Genomic DNA, 12,861 nt, shown 5'->3' on the forward strand with positions numbered 1-12,861 from the left:
AAGCCTGTTCCATAGAGGAACCACTCTAATTGTCAGGAAGTTCTTCCTCGTGTTCAGATCAACATCGGAGATGCCGTCAGGAAAGAGGAATTCGTCTCCCTACTTGGGGAGACTCGTCCCGATATTTGAAAAAATATTTTTGCGCAAGGTATGGAGCAAAATCTGAACTAGCGGGGCGAAATCCACGCCAGTGAAATTAGGACAAATGGAGAAGCTATTAGGGAAAAAAAACGCATGCATCTCATGGGGAATTTAATGTGGCTGCAAGGATTTCAGTTATTGGAAGCAGTCCAATACTCTAATAGATACATGGCTTAGGAAGAGGTGGCTAATTACGGGAATAGATGAGATTGCAGTTTACAAACAAACGGGGTGTAAATGATAGCGGAGTCAGAGATGATTTATTCCATTTCTGATCTGGCTTTTAAATAAAGATGGAACTATGTTTTATTTCTGTATAAGTTAAGTAGGAACAACTTGTATTAGGTAGAAAGTAGGAATTGTAGCAATATTTTGTATTTGTGTCTGCATGGACCCTCCTTGGCTCAAGGCAGGAATCCACCCCTGCTCCACCTGGGCATGTCCCTTTCATTTGTAAAAGCCCTGAATGGACGTTGACAAAAGGGACCCCGGAAGAAGCGCCTCCAGCTGCCTTAATCCCACCAGCTGGCAGGTAAGGGTGCTGTCGTCGTTAGGTTTCGTTTCCTGACGCCAAGCACCCAAAGGACTCTTTTGTGTTTTTCCCGCCTGTGCCTACGCCATCGCCTCGCCCTACTTCGGCTGCAAAATTCAAGAAGGGACTGCCCACTGGACTCTAATTGGTTCTTATGTATTTGTAGATGTATGATTGATTGCTACGTATTTTGTGAATGAATGGTTGTAGGCTGTCCTGTATTCCCCCGGACTCCCGGGCGGGAGAAAGTGTATATAAGTTGTTGTAAAGCTGCTAGGCAGCGCAGTTGCCGTGGTGTGGAGGTGCTGACACGTAGGTCAGCATCTCAATAAACTCTTTTATTATTTCACTATGCTCGCTGTGTTGGGCCCCGTTTCTGTTCCTCTGCGCTGCCGAGAGCTGGTTGGTCTGGAGCTATTAAAAGTTACCAGGCAGCGCGGTAACATAAAGAAGAAACACGAACAGTCGCTCATCATGCAAAGATAGTCTTTATTCTTAAATTATTGGAACCAAGCTAAACCAGAAGAGGAGATGCATTTAAGCGGTTAGTTGGAGGCGTTACGGTATCATTTACTCTTCTATGGATAATTGTTTTTTTCTCTTTTTGGTGTCACGTTAACGGAAAGCAATTTGATGTAATGGTATATTCTAACGGTTTATAGTAAAGCTATAATTTAAAAAGAGCATGTGCTTTGCATTCAGCAACATTCCGTGTTCCGTTCCTGCCACTCGCATTGGAAGGATCTTATGTAGCAGGTGTCTCTCTGCCCGGAAAGGAACAGCTGTCCGTTAGACAAAAGGTCATTAGGCCAGAGGGGGCTGATGATCTGATTCAGCGTAAGGGAATTTTTTGTGTTGTGCGATACTCAAAAAGCTTGACTCATCTGTTTGGCCGAGCCAAAAAAGTATTCGCTCGCACCAAATCTGTTCCCTTAACACAGCGGTGGCAAACCTATGGCACGGGTGCCAGAGGTGGCCCTCAGAGCCTGCTCTGTGGGCACGTGCAAACAGAGTCTGAAAATGCTGGGGGGAAGAATTAGGACTAATAAAAGGAAACACTTCTTCACGCAACGTGTGATTGGTGTTTGGAATATGCTGCCACAGGAGGTGGTTGTGGCCACTAACCTGGATAGCTTGGATAGATGTATGGAGGAGAAGTCGATTTATGGCTACCAATCTTGATCCTCTTTGCATCTTGAGTATCGATTGCAAAGAGCGACTGAGCAGACCAGGGTGCTGCACCGGGAGCAACAACCCATAAGCAAGGCCCCTACCTCGGATTGCTTTCACATCCCGCAGGTGCCCCACCCAGTCTCCCAAAGGCTTACGCCTGGGTGGGAATCCCACTCCGCGCAGTAGCAGAGAGCTGGACCATAGATGGACTCTGGTCACTGATCCAGCTGGCTTGTTCTTATGTTCTTATGTTCTTAGAGTCTGCCTGTCCCTCACGCCCCCCACCCCCCACATCTAGGCTGGCCTGGGAGCCGCTGGAGGCCTCGATTATTAGCATTGCTAAACCTAAGACCTAGTTTTGGGGAGGCAGTGTAAGAATAACCCTGTTGGGTGCCAAAGCTTGTTAAACCCCACTGATTTTCATGCTAAGAATCTAAAGCACGATCTCCTTTACCTGGGAGTAAGCTTGGTTGCTGGCAACGTGGGCTTGCTTCTGAATGTAAACCCTCCTAGGGTCGTGATTCACCCGTTACGGAAGAGTTGAAGGCAGGTTGCTTCAAAGCAAAGCCACCGACTACGCACCAAGCTTACTCCTGAAAGTAACGCTTGCCACTGGTGGCAGCCAACCGTTTTTTTCTAAACTAAAACCTTAGTATTCAGGTTCAATTGCCCTGTTGGCACTTTGCGATAAATAAGTGGGTTTTGGGTTGCAATTTGGGCACTCGGTTCGCTATCACTGCCCTAAGAGAACATCTTATCTAGTCATTCGTATTCTGTAAAAAATCTCAGTAGAAATACAAACCTCAGATTCCCAGTATAGAGGAGACAGGGAGTTAATAGTTTTAAACGATCACAAAAACCTCAGGACAACTTACGTTTGGGGTGCCATTTACCTCTTCTTTACTTGTGGGTGTCTTGGCATCTGATAAAAACACACACATACACAAATGTTACTGGAAATCAAGCATCAAGGAAATAATTTACCAATAATAAAAATGGATAGAGGTGTTTTATTTCTGCCCTGGAACTTTGGGAAGGTTAAAGCTCACTGATCCATGCGGATGAAATATAGTGGGTCTCTAGACTTCTGGTGGAGAACAATTGCCCTCAAGTCACAGATGATTCGTGGCCACTCAATAATGTTTTCAAGGCAAGAGATGTTTGGAAGTAAGTTTGCCATTGCCTTCCTCCATGTGGGCTGAGAGAGCTCTGAGAGAACTGCGAGTGACCCAAGGTCAACCAGCAGGCTTCATGTGGAGGAGTGAGGAATCGAACCCAGTTCTCCAGAGTAGAATCCGCCTGCTCTTAACCCCTACTTCATGCTGGCTTTAAAAAAATTTAAGAAGTACCTTCTTTTCTGTCCTCTTTCAATTGTTGATGAGTGCTTTCTTTCTGTATGGACAGCCCTTTTATAGTGTCTGGGCATTCCTCATTTCTCTCCAGTACCTCACAGGGTCCTGTGGCCATATCACCTTCCTGGGATCCTTGCTAGACCCGACAAGATGTGAAAGATATATATATATATTAATTAGCAGTCACAGCTGGTCCTCTTCTTTTTAACACCCCCTCCCACACATATCAAGTGGGAAAACCCAACGATGGCTACTTCCAGATGGAAGTTTCACTTTGACATTCAAACTGGAGTGGGTTTTGTGGCGCATCGTCCCCAATTGTTTTCTTTTCAGGTTTTCTCCACCTTTGCTCTATCCCAGTGGTTCTCAACCTTCCCAATGCCACTACCACTTTAAATATGTTGACAGTTCCTCTCATGTTGTAGGGTGTGACCCCAACCTCTAATCATTTATCCATTTTACAGATGGAGAACACTGATGCAGAGAGTCTTAGGCAATGGTTCTCAACCTCCTCCCAATGTCCATGGCAACTGGCCTTTAATACAGTTCCTCATGTTGTGGGGACCCCCAACCCTAACATTTATCCATTTTACAGATGGAGAACACTGATGCAGAGAGTCTTAGGCAGTGGTTCTCAACCTTCCTGCAATGTCACACCCCTTTAATACTGTTCCTATGTTGTGGTGACTCCCCAACCCTAACATTTATCCATTTTATGATGGAGAACACGGATGCCGAGATCTTAGGCAGTGGTTCTCAACCTTCCTAATCGCGACCCTTCAATATGTTCCTCATGTTGTGGTGACCCCCAACCCTAACATTTATCCATTTTACAGATGGAGAACACTGATGCAGAGAGTCTTAGGCAGTGGTTCTCAACCTTCCTAATGCCGCGACCCTTTAATACAGTCCCTCATGTTGTGGTGACCCCCAACCCTAACATTTATCCATTTTACAGATGGAGAACACTGATGCAGAGAGTCTTAGGCGACCCCTGTGAAAGGGTCGTTCGACCCCCAAAGGGGTCGCGACCCACAGGTTGAGAACCACTGCTCTATCCCCAAACTGGTAGACTGTGGCCAAAGTGAATTTGTGCATAGTGTGTACACCTTTTGGAAGATCGTGTCCACATTGGCACTGTTTTTCTTGTCTCTCCGCAGCCGCTGGCATTTCCCCCGGTGCCACCCAAGGGTGGTGGTGAATATTTTAAAATTGCTAGCTTATAATAATCTATTGTCATGATCTGCTAGCTCCACTGAAATCCCAGCATTCATTTCAAAAGACGTCTTATTGGTTTATTGGGGTAATACACATTCCCTCTTAAATTTCCACAAGGAAAAGGGCTGGGTTTCCTTTTTTAAAAAAGAAAACTGGGAATTTAGAACTAGTAGATTGTGGCAATCAATATTTTTAACCTTATAACATGACTGCAGTCTAGATACAACCAATGTTTGTTCTTAAGCTTAAAAACGCCTACTCAAGTTACAAGGAAAAAATGCAAGGGAAATGGCAGCCAGTAGCAGAAAGTGTGCACAGCACTCCTGTGAGAGGAGGAGGAGGAGGGGGGGGAGGAGGAGGAGGAGGAGGAGGAGGAGGAGGAGGAGGAGGAGGAGGAGGAGGAGGAGGAGGAGGAGGAGGAGGAGAAGAAGAAGAAGAAGAAGAAGAAGAAGAAGAAGAAGAAGAAGAGGAGGAGAGTAGTAGTAGTAGTAGTTTGGATTTATATCCCCCCTTTCTCTCCTGTAGGAGACACTCAAAGGGGCTTACAATTGCCTTTCCCTTCCCCCCCTCACAACAAACACCCTGTGAGGTAGGTGGGGCTGAGAGAGCTCCGAAGAACGATGACAAGCCCAAGGTCACCCAGCTGGCATGTGTGGGAGTGCGCAGGCTAATCTGAATTCCCCAGAGAAGCCTCCACAGCTCAGGCGGCAGAGCGGGGAATCAAACCCAGTTCCTCCAGATCAGAATGCACCTGCTCTTAGCCACTGCTCTTAGCCACTACGCCACAGCCTGGAAAAGCCTCCACAACTCAAGCAGCAGAGCAGGGAATCAAACGCGGTTCCTCCAGATCAAAGTGCACCTGCTCTTAGCCACTGCTCTTAGCCACTACGCCACTGCTGCTCACCCTTTTAACAACCGGTTCTGCCGAAGTGGTGCGAACCGGCTGAATCCCACCACTGGTAACGTGTCACGCATCTTAAGCACTCGCAATAGGAAAATTGCAATGCTTTCAATGTCCTTGTGGTGGCTACTGTCCAGCATTTGTACCACCTTTAAATTACAACGGTTCTTTGGCTTGGAGTCAAACTCAAGGGCAGGATTGGTATGTCTTAACTTTGAGTAATGGGGGCAGATAAAAAGAATATGTACAAGGGTTTCGGGCATTTTCAAAAAATAGAGACAAAGTCTATCAAAAGCTGGAATGTTCTGTAATCGGCTATAGAACAAAGCTGTGGGGAGTGCATTACATTTGGCCCTTGCAATTATCCACCTGCGTTTGGGTTTTTTTTTTCAAAGAAGACAAATATTTAGCCATCTGACCTAATTTGGGCTGAATGTCAAGAACTAAAAGGAGAACAGGTCTTTCTGGCTCATAAGAAATTGTTGCAGCAGTGCCATAGGAGGTTAAGAGCTCGTGTATCTAACCTGGAGGAACAGGGTTTGATTCCCCGCTCTGCCGCTTGAGCTGTGGAGGCTTATCTGGGGAATTCAGATTAGCCTGTGCCCTCCTACACATGCCAGCTGGGTGACCTTGGGCTAGTCACAGCTTCTCAGAGCTCTCTCAGCCCCACCCACCTCACAGGGTGTTTGTTGTGAGGGGGGAAGGGCAAGGAGATTGTCAGCCCCTTTGAGAGTCTCCTGCAGGAGAGAAAGGGGGGATATAAAGCCAAACTCTTCTTTTTGATCAAAAAGTCTCCTTTTGATAGCACGCAGGATCTCTGGGGGAAGTATAAGGATGGTCCCTAGAGAGAGGCCAAGTGAAGATCATTTAGTTATTATGGGCGACCATCACTCCGATAATTGTAGATCTGGCAGCCCTAGTTCTCCAGATTACAGTCCACCACTCTTAACCACACTATACCATGCTGGCTCTCTTTCTCGACCTCCAGGGTCGCTTCTGCATGGTCAATTGAGCGAGAAAAATATCCCAGTTCAGTCGTGAGCTCCTCACGGCTCCTGGCACAAATGTGAGCCTGCCCCGGTGCTGCCCTGCAATATTTCCCTTACCCCGGGATATTCAAAAATCGCCAGTTTGGTGGTTCTTTTAAAAAATCCCAAGGTGATCCCACTGTCGTGCAAACACCATGAGAGCAGACCTGGTATATTTTCCCCGCCTCCCCACTTTCCCTCTGGGACGGAGGAGAGACATTCCCTCTGTCTTTGGAGTCGGCGAGGGGTCGATTGGGTAGGAAGGGGAAAGCTGAGGGGGGGGGCGTTTCCTCTGTCTTTTGTCAATGGGGTAAATACAAAACACCAGGGACATGCAGAACCAGTGGTGTACCTGCCTAGAGACAGGGGGTACCCTATGTCCCCGGGCACTCCATTTGGTCTATGGAGGGGGCACCAACTTATTTCGATTGAGATTTGTTTCTATGTTTTTAAATTTTTTAGTGTTTTTTACGTTTTGGCCTTCAGGGGGCGCATTTTTAAGGCTGGTGGCACCAAAATTTCAGGGTACCATCCAGATACTGTCCTGATGATACCACCCAAATTTGGTGATGTTTGGTTCAGGGGAAACAAAGTTATGCGACCCCCCAAAGGGGGTTGCCCCTTCCCCTTTTTTTTCAATGTGAGCTAACAGGAGATGGGGGCTACCCATTTGAGGGACCATAACTTTGGTCCCCCCGAACATAACTTCATCAAACTTGGGTGACATCATAATAATAGTTACCAGATGACACCCTGAAATTTTGGTGTCACAAGATTTAAAAAATACACCCCTTCCAGGCACCCCAAGAAATTTGCCCAAGATTCTTTGTTTTGCAGTGACTCAGAACAAACTGGAGTATTACCTCCCGGTCCTACCTTGGCTCCTGGGAAGAAGCGGGGAGCCGTGCGGAGGCAAAAACTGGGATAAAATTGCCCCAGTATATACAATCCCAGGTCGACCCCGGTGTAATTGTGCCACGAGAAACGGGCCAGGAGTCTCAAAGCAGCTTACAATCACCTTCTCACTCCCCCCCCCCCAAAAGAGGCACCTTGTGAGGCAGGTGGGGCTGAGAAAATCATGTGGGGGGAGGGGAACAGCTGACGGGCCCCGAAAGATCATGCAGAAAGCTTCGAAGACTCTTCAGGTGGAGTAGCAGGGAGTGAAACCTGACCTCCAAATTAGAGTCTGCTGCTCTTAACCACTACACCACATAGAATATTGACTTTCTGTACACTGGTATATTGCCGTAACTATCGCTCCCTCGGAATACAACCAAGTTACAGAGCAAGAGCTAAATATCTCTCATCTCTGCTATCCATTAACCAACATCGTGCATCCATGCTAGCACGCCTCAATATTTTCCCATCGGCGGAAACTTCGGGGAAATACCCCCAGATCCCTAAACATCCCAGGAGACTAAGGCCGACGCGGGATGTGGGATCTATAGAAACCATAACTCATATTCTTCTGGAATGCTGTCTTCACAGCAACCTGCTACATGATTTTAATTCACCCTTTGTTGCTCCTAAGACTTGCTACTCCGAAGTCTGGAGACCACTCGCTTTCTGTTAAGTGGCTACCAATGGCTACCAATCTCGATCCTCTTAGATCTGAGATTGCAAATGCCTTAGCGGACCAGGTGCTCGGGAGCAACAGCCGCAGAAGGCCATTGCTTTCACATCCTGCATGTGAGCTCCCAATGGCACCTGGTGGGCCACTGCGAGTAGCAGAGAGCTGGACTAGATGGACTCTGGTCTGATCCAGCTGGCTTGTTCTTATGTTCTTATGTTCTTATGACTGTAATCCATCGATCACCCTGGCAGTAGCTACATTCTTGGAAAGCATTTTAAACAATCTGCATTTAAACGCTCTTAAACAGTTTTCTCTTTTAAATGGAAACATACTAATAATTTATATGCCATTAAAGGTTAACATTGAAAATTGAATATTGCCGTAACTGTTCAGTACAGTCAGCAACGGAAGCCCCTGCCCTGGAGTTGGGTGGGGTGGTATCATGCACACGGCTGAGAATGCAACCAACAGCACCCACAGTTAAGACCACCAGACAGACTGGTGGCCGAAGCAGAGTCTCTTTTATCTCCTAACAACTGTCAGGGAACGAGGGAGGCTGGGGGAATTAGGATGGTGTTACCCAGCTTGGAAACACTCCAGGATACCAGGTTTCATACCCCTATTCTTAGAAAACTGCTGGGGGGGGGGGGTGGCGTTTAATGGTGACCACACAAACTGGAGCTTCAGTGTGACTCCTCTAAATATGAATGAAGCACTGGCATTTCCAGGAGGGAAATTAGACGGCTGTCTTAAGGACGTGGGGTGTTCCTGCCCCTAAACATTCACCTCGAAATATTCAGATCCTTAAAAGGAGAGCAAAGATTGTTGGGGGGGGGGGTGGGGCGGGGCGGGGGAAGCAGATTACTAAAGCCAATGACTGGGCAGATTGAATGCAGATAATAACTGGTTAAGAAATTAAGCAATTAGCTTGACGGGCGGCCTATTGAGAAAATATGGTAGAAGAGAAACTATCGCAGGATTTGAGATTTCAGAAGAAAACAGCAGACTGAAATGGTATAGTAGAAATGATAAGGAGTGTAATTGATAAGTTGTTTTATTTTATTTATTTATTTATTTATTATTATTAATTTTATATACCGCCCCTCCCCCGAAGGGCTCTGGGTGGTGAACAACAAAATACAACAAACAAACAAATGGAGCATGTAACAAAATATAAATTATAAATAAATAATGTGGGCTCCATGAACCATAAAACATTAAAACCTATTAAAATACAGCATTCCATACAAAAAGAAAACAGCAGACTGAAATGGTATATTAGAAATGATAAGGAGTGTAACTGATAAGTTGTTTTATTTATTTATTTATTTATTTATTTATTTATTTATTTATTTATTTATTTATTTATTTATTTATTTATAATTTTATATACCGCCCCTCCCCCGAAGGGCTCTGGGCGGTGAGCAACAAAATACAACAAACAAACAAATGGAGCATGTAACAAAATATAAATTATAAATAAATAATATGGGCTCCATGAACCAGAAAACATTAAAACCTATTAAAATACAGCATTCCGTACAAAAATTATTTGACGTCCCAACATTAAAAACCTGCAGTGAAAAACCCTCCCAGGGCAATTAGCAATTAGATGTAGGAACCTAGAATGGATTAGAATTCAATATTGAGACTGCGGGAAGTCATTATTCGGTTATTTTCTTGCTTTTTCTTTTCTTTTTGTATTTCATGCTCATGTTTTATATTGGTGTGGAAGGGTGCGAAAGTGTGAGATAAACTTCCAAGTAACAGCGTATCTACTGAAATCAATGGCTGTGCATTTGTATATACATTGTATATACATGGAAAAGGTTTACTTTTAGAGCAAGAGAAAAAAGAGATAGTTTAAAAGGAAGCCAAGCCAGCACAGTAAATCATACAGAGATACAGTAGGAAAACTCTTCTTCTCTGCTGAGACTTAGGCTCATTCCACACATGCAGAATAATGCACTTTCAAACTGCTTTCAGTGCTCTTTGAAGCTGTGCGGAATGGCAAAATCCACTTGCAAACAGTCGTGAAAGTGGTTTGAAAGCGCATTATTTTGCGCGTGCGGAAGGGGCCTTAGCCTCAAAAATGAGCTGATCGCGCCTGAGGCTGAGCCGTGAGCTGTGCTAACTTACAAACAGGTTATTTGCCCCAGAATGGATGCTACTGGGAAGATTCCTCCCCAGTTCCTCACAGCATTGACCTTCTGCGTTCTCCCTGTCCTTCCTGCAATCGTTGCCAAAGACTACATTGCTGCAATTTTGGGGGAGAGCTCAAAGCAAATCCAAAATAGGAGCCAAGTGGATAGGAAAGTGTGGGTTTTTTCCAGTCTTGATGTGATTTATTAGATTTATATACCGGTACCTTGCCCACATTGGTGCTATTTTGTCTGCCCTGGTCCCTGCAGGTGTTCATTCTAACTGTGGCACCTTGGCAGGGAGACTTTAAAAAAAAGGTAATTGACATATTGTTATAATGGCATACTAATATGTCAATTACCAATTTTTAAACATTGAAAGCTCTGCTCCCAGTGGTATGGGAGATGGTCACTACTGAGAAGAAAAATGCAGGGGAAACCGACAAGTTGCTCCGCTGCACTGGAAGCTGTAGGAAAGCATCACTCTACGGAACAGGAAACGTAGGAAAGCATCACCCTACGGAACAGGAAACGTAGGAAAGCTGTCACTTCTACCACGAACAGGAAACGAGGGAAAGCCGCCACTTGCGGAAACAGGAAACGAGGGAAAGCCGCCGCCTCTCTAATGGAACAGGAAACTTAGGAAAGCTGCCACTCCTACGGGAACAGGAAACGTGTAGTAAAGCATCACCCTTCTAACGGAACAGGAAACGTAGGTAAAGCATCACCCTGTATTGAACAGGGAAACGTGAAGCAAAGCATCAAATTCTTACGGAACAGGAAACGAGGAAAGCATCAGCCTACTCTAACAGAGATTACAGTGCTATGCTCTGCAGACCTATTTGCCTCCGAATGGTATCAACTTCTTAAACTTCAAAAAAAAATCCATTAACTCTAGGTTTAATACTTGAAGACCTCTGCATGCTGTCACCCAGAGAGATTCTGCAAACCTTAAAAAAGCAGACTTCTAGAACAGGAATACCATATCTTGTTGGGCCAAGCAAATAAATCATGCTCACCCCTTTCTGTCGGAATACTACCAGAACAGGGGCACATAGCCAAATATCTTGAACTATTAACTGAACCCCAACAGAGATGGATTATTACAAGGGCCAGATGCAATACTTTTCCATCGGCCATTACAAAGGGTCGCTACCTATCTATCCCTCTCCAGGATCGGGTCTGTCCACACTGTAAAAACCAAGTGGAGACTCTTGCTCACACTATACTTGACTGTCTGAGATATGTGGGTATTAGGAATTTCTCTCCTGGGCGGGTCTTAGACAAATCTGAAAGAGACTCTGACAACTCTGTTGTGGAGCTTTTGTTAAAAGTAGCAAAATTTCTTTTACAAGTGACAGAATTTTCTAAGTAACGTCCAATGCTAGATACGGTTTATCTGTCTGTGTTTTGAAAGTACTTTTGATTTGTACTTCAGAAATGTCTGTAATGCTCTGGAGCCTATTTTAATATGCCTAATAAAGGTTGTTGTATTGTATAGATTACAGTTATCTGGTTGATTGGAAGGAGGCAAAGATGGAACAGGAGATCATTCAGAGATGGTGTGGGCACCCTCCTTTGTTTTTAGGAGATATCTCAGAAACCCTCAGTTATTTAATTTATTTCTTATGGCTAGGCCAGAGCATCCCAGTTCTTATGGCTGGGCCGGAGCTTTTTTGAGAGGAATTTACTACATCAAGAAGAGGGCGAGTTTGGATTTATACCCAGCTTTTCTCAACCAAAAGGAGTCTCAAAGCATCTTACAAACTCCTTTCCCTTCCTCGCTCCACAGCAGACAACTTGTGAGGTAGGTGGGGCTGAGAGAGTTCTGAGAGAACTCTCTGGCTAGCCCAAGGTCACCCAGCAGTCTTCATGTGGAGGAGAGGGGAAAACAAACCCGGTTCTCCAGATTAGAGGCTGCCACCTATGTGGAGGAGTGGGGAATCAAACTCCACTCTTCGGGTTAGAGTCCACCACTCTTAACCACCAGAGGCGTGGCAAGGGGGGGAAATGCCCGGTGCACTGGTGCGTCCTCCGCCCCTGTTCCACCCCAGAACGCCCCCTTCCCACCCTGGAACACCCACGTACCGCCACGCCCCTGCCAAGCCCCACAGGGGGCACACCCGGTGCATTGCGTACCCCCTGTCTCCTTGGAGCTACGCCTCTGTTAACCACTACACCATATATTTTCCCCCCTCTACATGGACGCAACATGGTAAGCCATAGGAAAAAAAGGATTTAGCAAGTGGCTGGGGCGATCAGCCGCACACTTTCAAGCTCTACAAAGGTTCTGCAAAGTCCCACTTGGCTTTGCTGCATTCGTTCTCCCCAGGGTATTCTTCAGGTTGCCCAACGTGGGTGGATTGTTTGATTCCACTGGAATTCATGGAAGTTCCTAGTTTCTGTGGGCCTCATAACTTTGGGGTGGACCTTGTGGGACTGTGGAAACTTTTGGGGGAGGGTGTTGCATAGGAAGAAGACGTGGTGGTGGTGGTGGAGGAGGAGTTTGGATTTAAATCCCACCTTCCCCTCCTGTAAGGAGACTCCCTTTGTATCATCTGCGGCCTTTTACATCTTGGACCTTTCCGTTCCCTCCTCAGAGGGACCTCTAGATTGCCGGACGCGATGTTTAATGAATGAATGAATGAATGAATGAATGAATGAATGAATGAATGAATGAATGAAGGTGGCTTACAAGTTCCTTTTCCTTCCTCTCCCCACTAGGAACTCAGTGATTTCGGGGAGGGGGGCAAAGGCTCACGAAAGGATGCCATTTCCTAAGCTCCAAGAAGTACACATGCA

The 12,861-nt window shown here is 45.7% G+C and overlaps 1 protein-coding gene across 4 annotated transcripts in view; it reads right to left on the reverse strand.

Annotated features, from left to right (window-relative positions):
• LOC125432972 (cilia- and flagella-associated protein 251-like) overlaps positions 1–12,861 on the reverse strand; it is a 50,336-nt gene that overhangs the window by 18,835 nt on the left and 18,640 nt on the right. For 3 of the 4 annotated variants that reach the window (XR_007244578.1, XR_007244576.1, XR_007244577.1), the window contains exons 2-3: positions 3,196–3,334; positions 2,722–2,768 (exon numbers count right to left, since the gene is read on the reverse strand). The gene's annotated coding sequence lies outside the window, so the exon portion shown is untranslated. The remainder of the gene's footprint in view (positions 1–2,721; positions 2,769–3,195; positions 3,335–12,861) is intronic. The other variant, XR_007244575.1, reaches the window with a different exon arrangement.

This window comes from Sphaerodactylus townsendi, linkage group LG05, assembly GCF_021028975.2.
Source record: "Sphaerodactylus townsendi isolate TG3544 linkage group LG05, MPM_Stown_v2.3, whole genome shotgun sequence".
Taxonomy (NCBI): domain Eukaryota; kingdom Metazoa; phylum Chordata; class Lepidosauria; order Squamata; family Sphaerodactylidae; genus Sphaerodactylus; species Sphaerodactylus townsendi.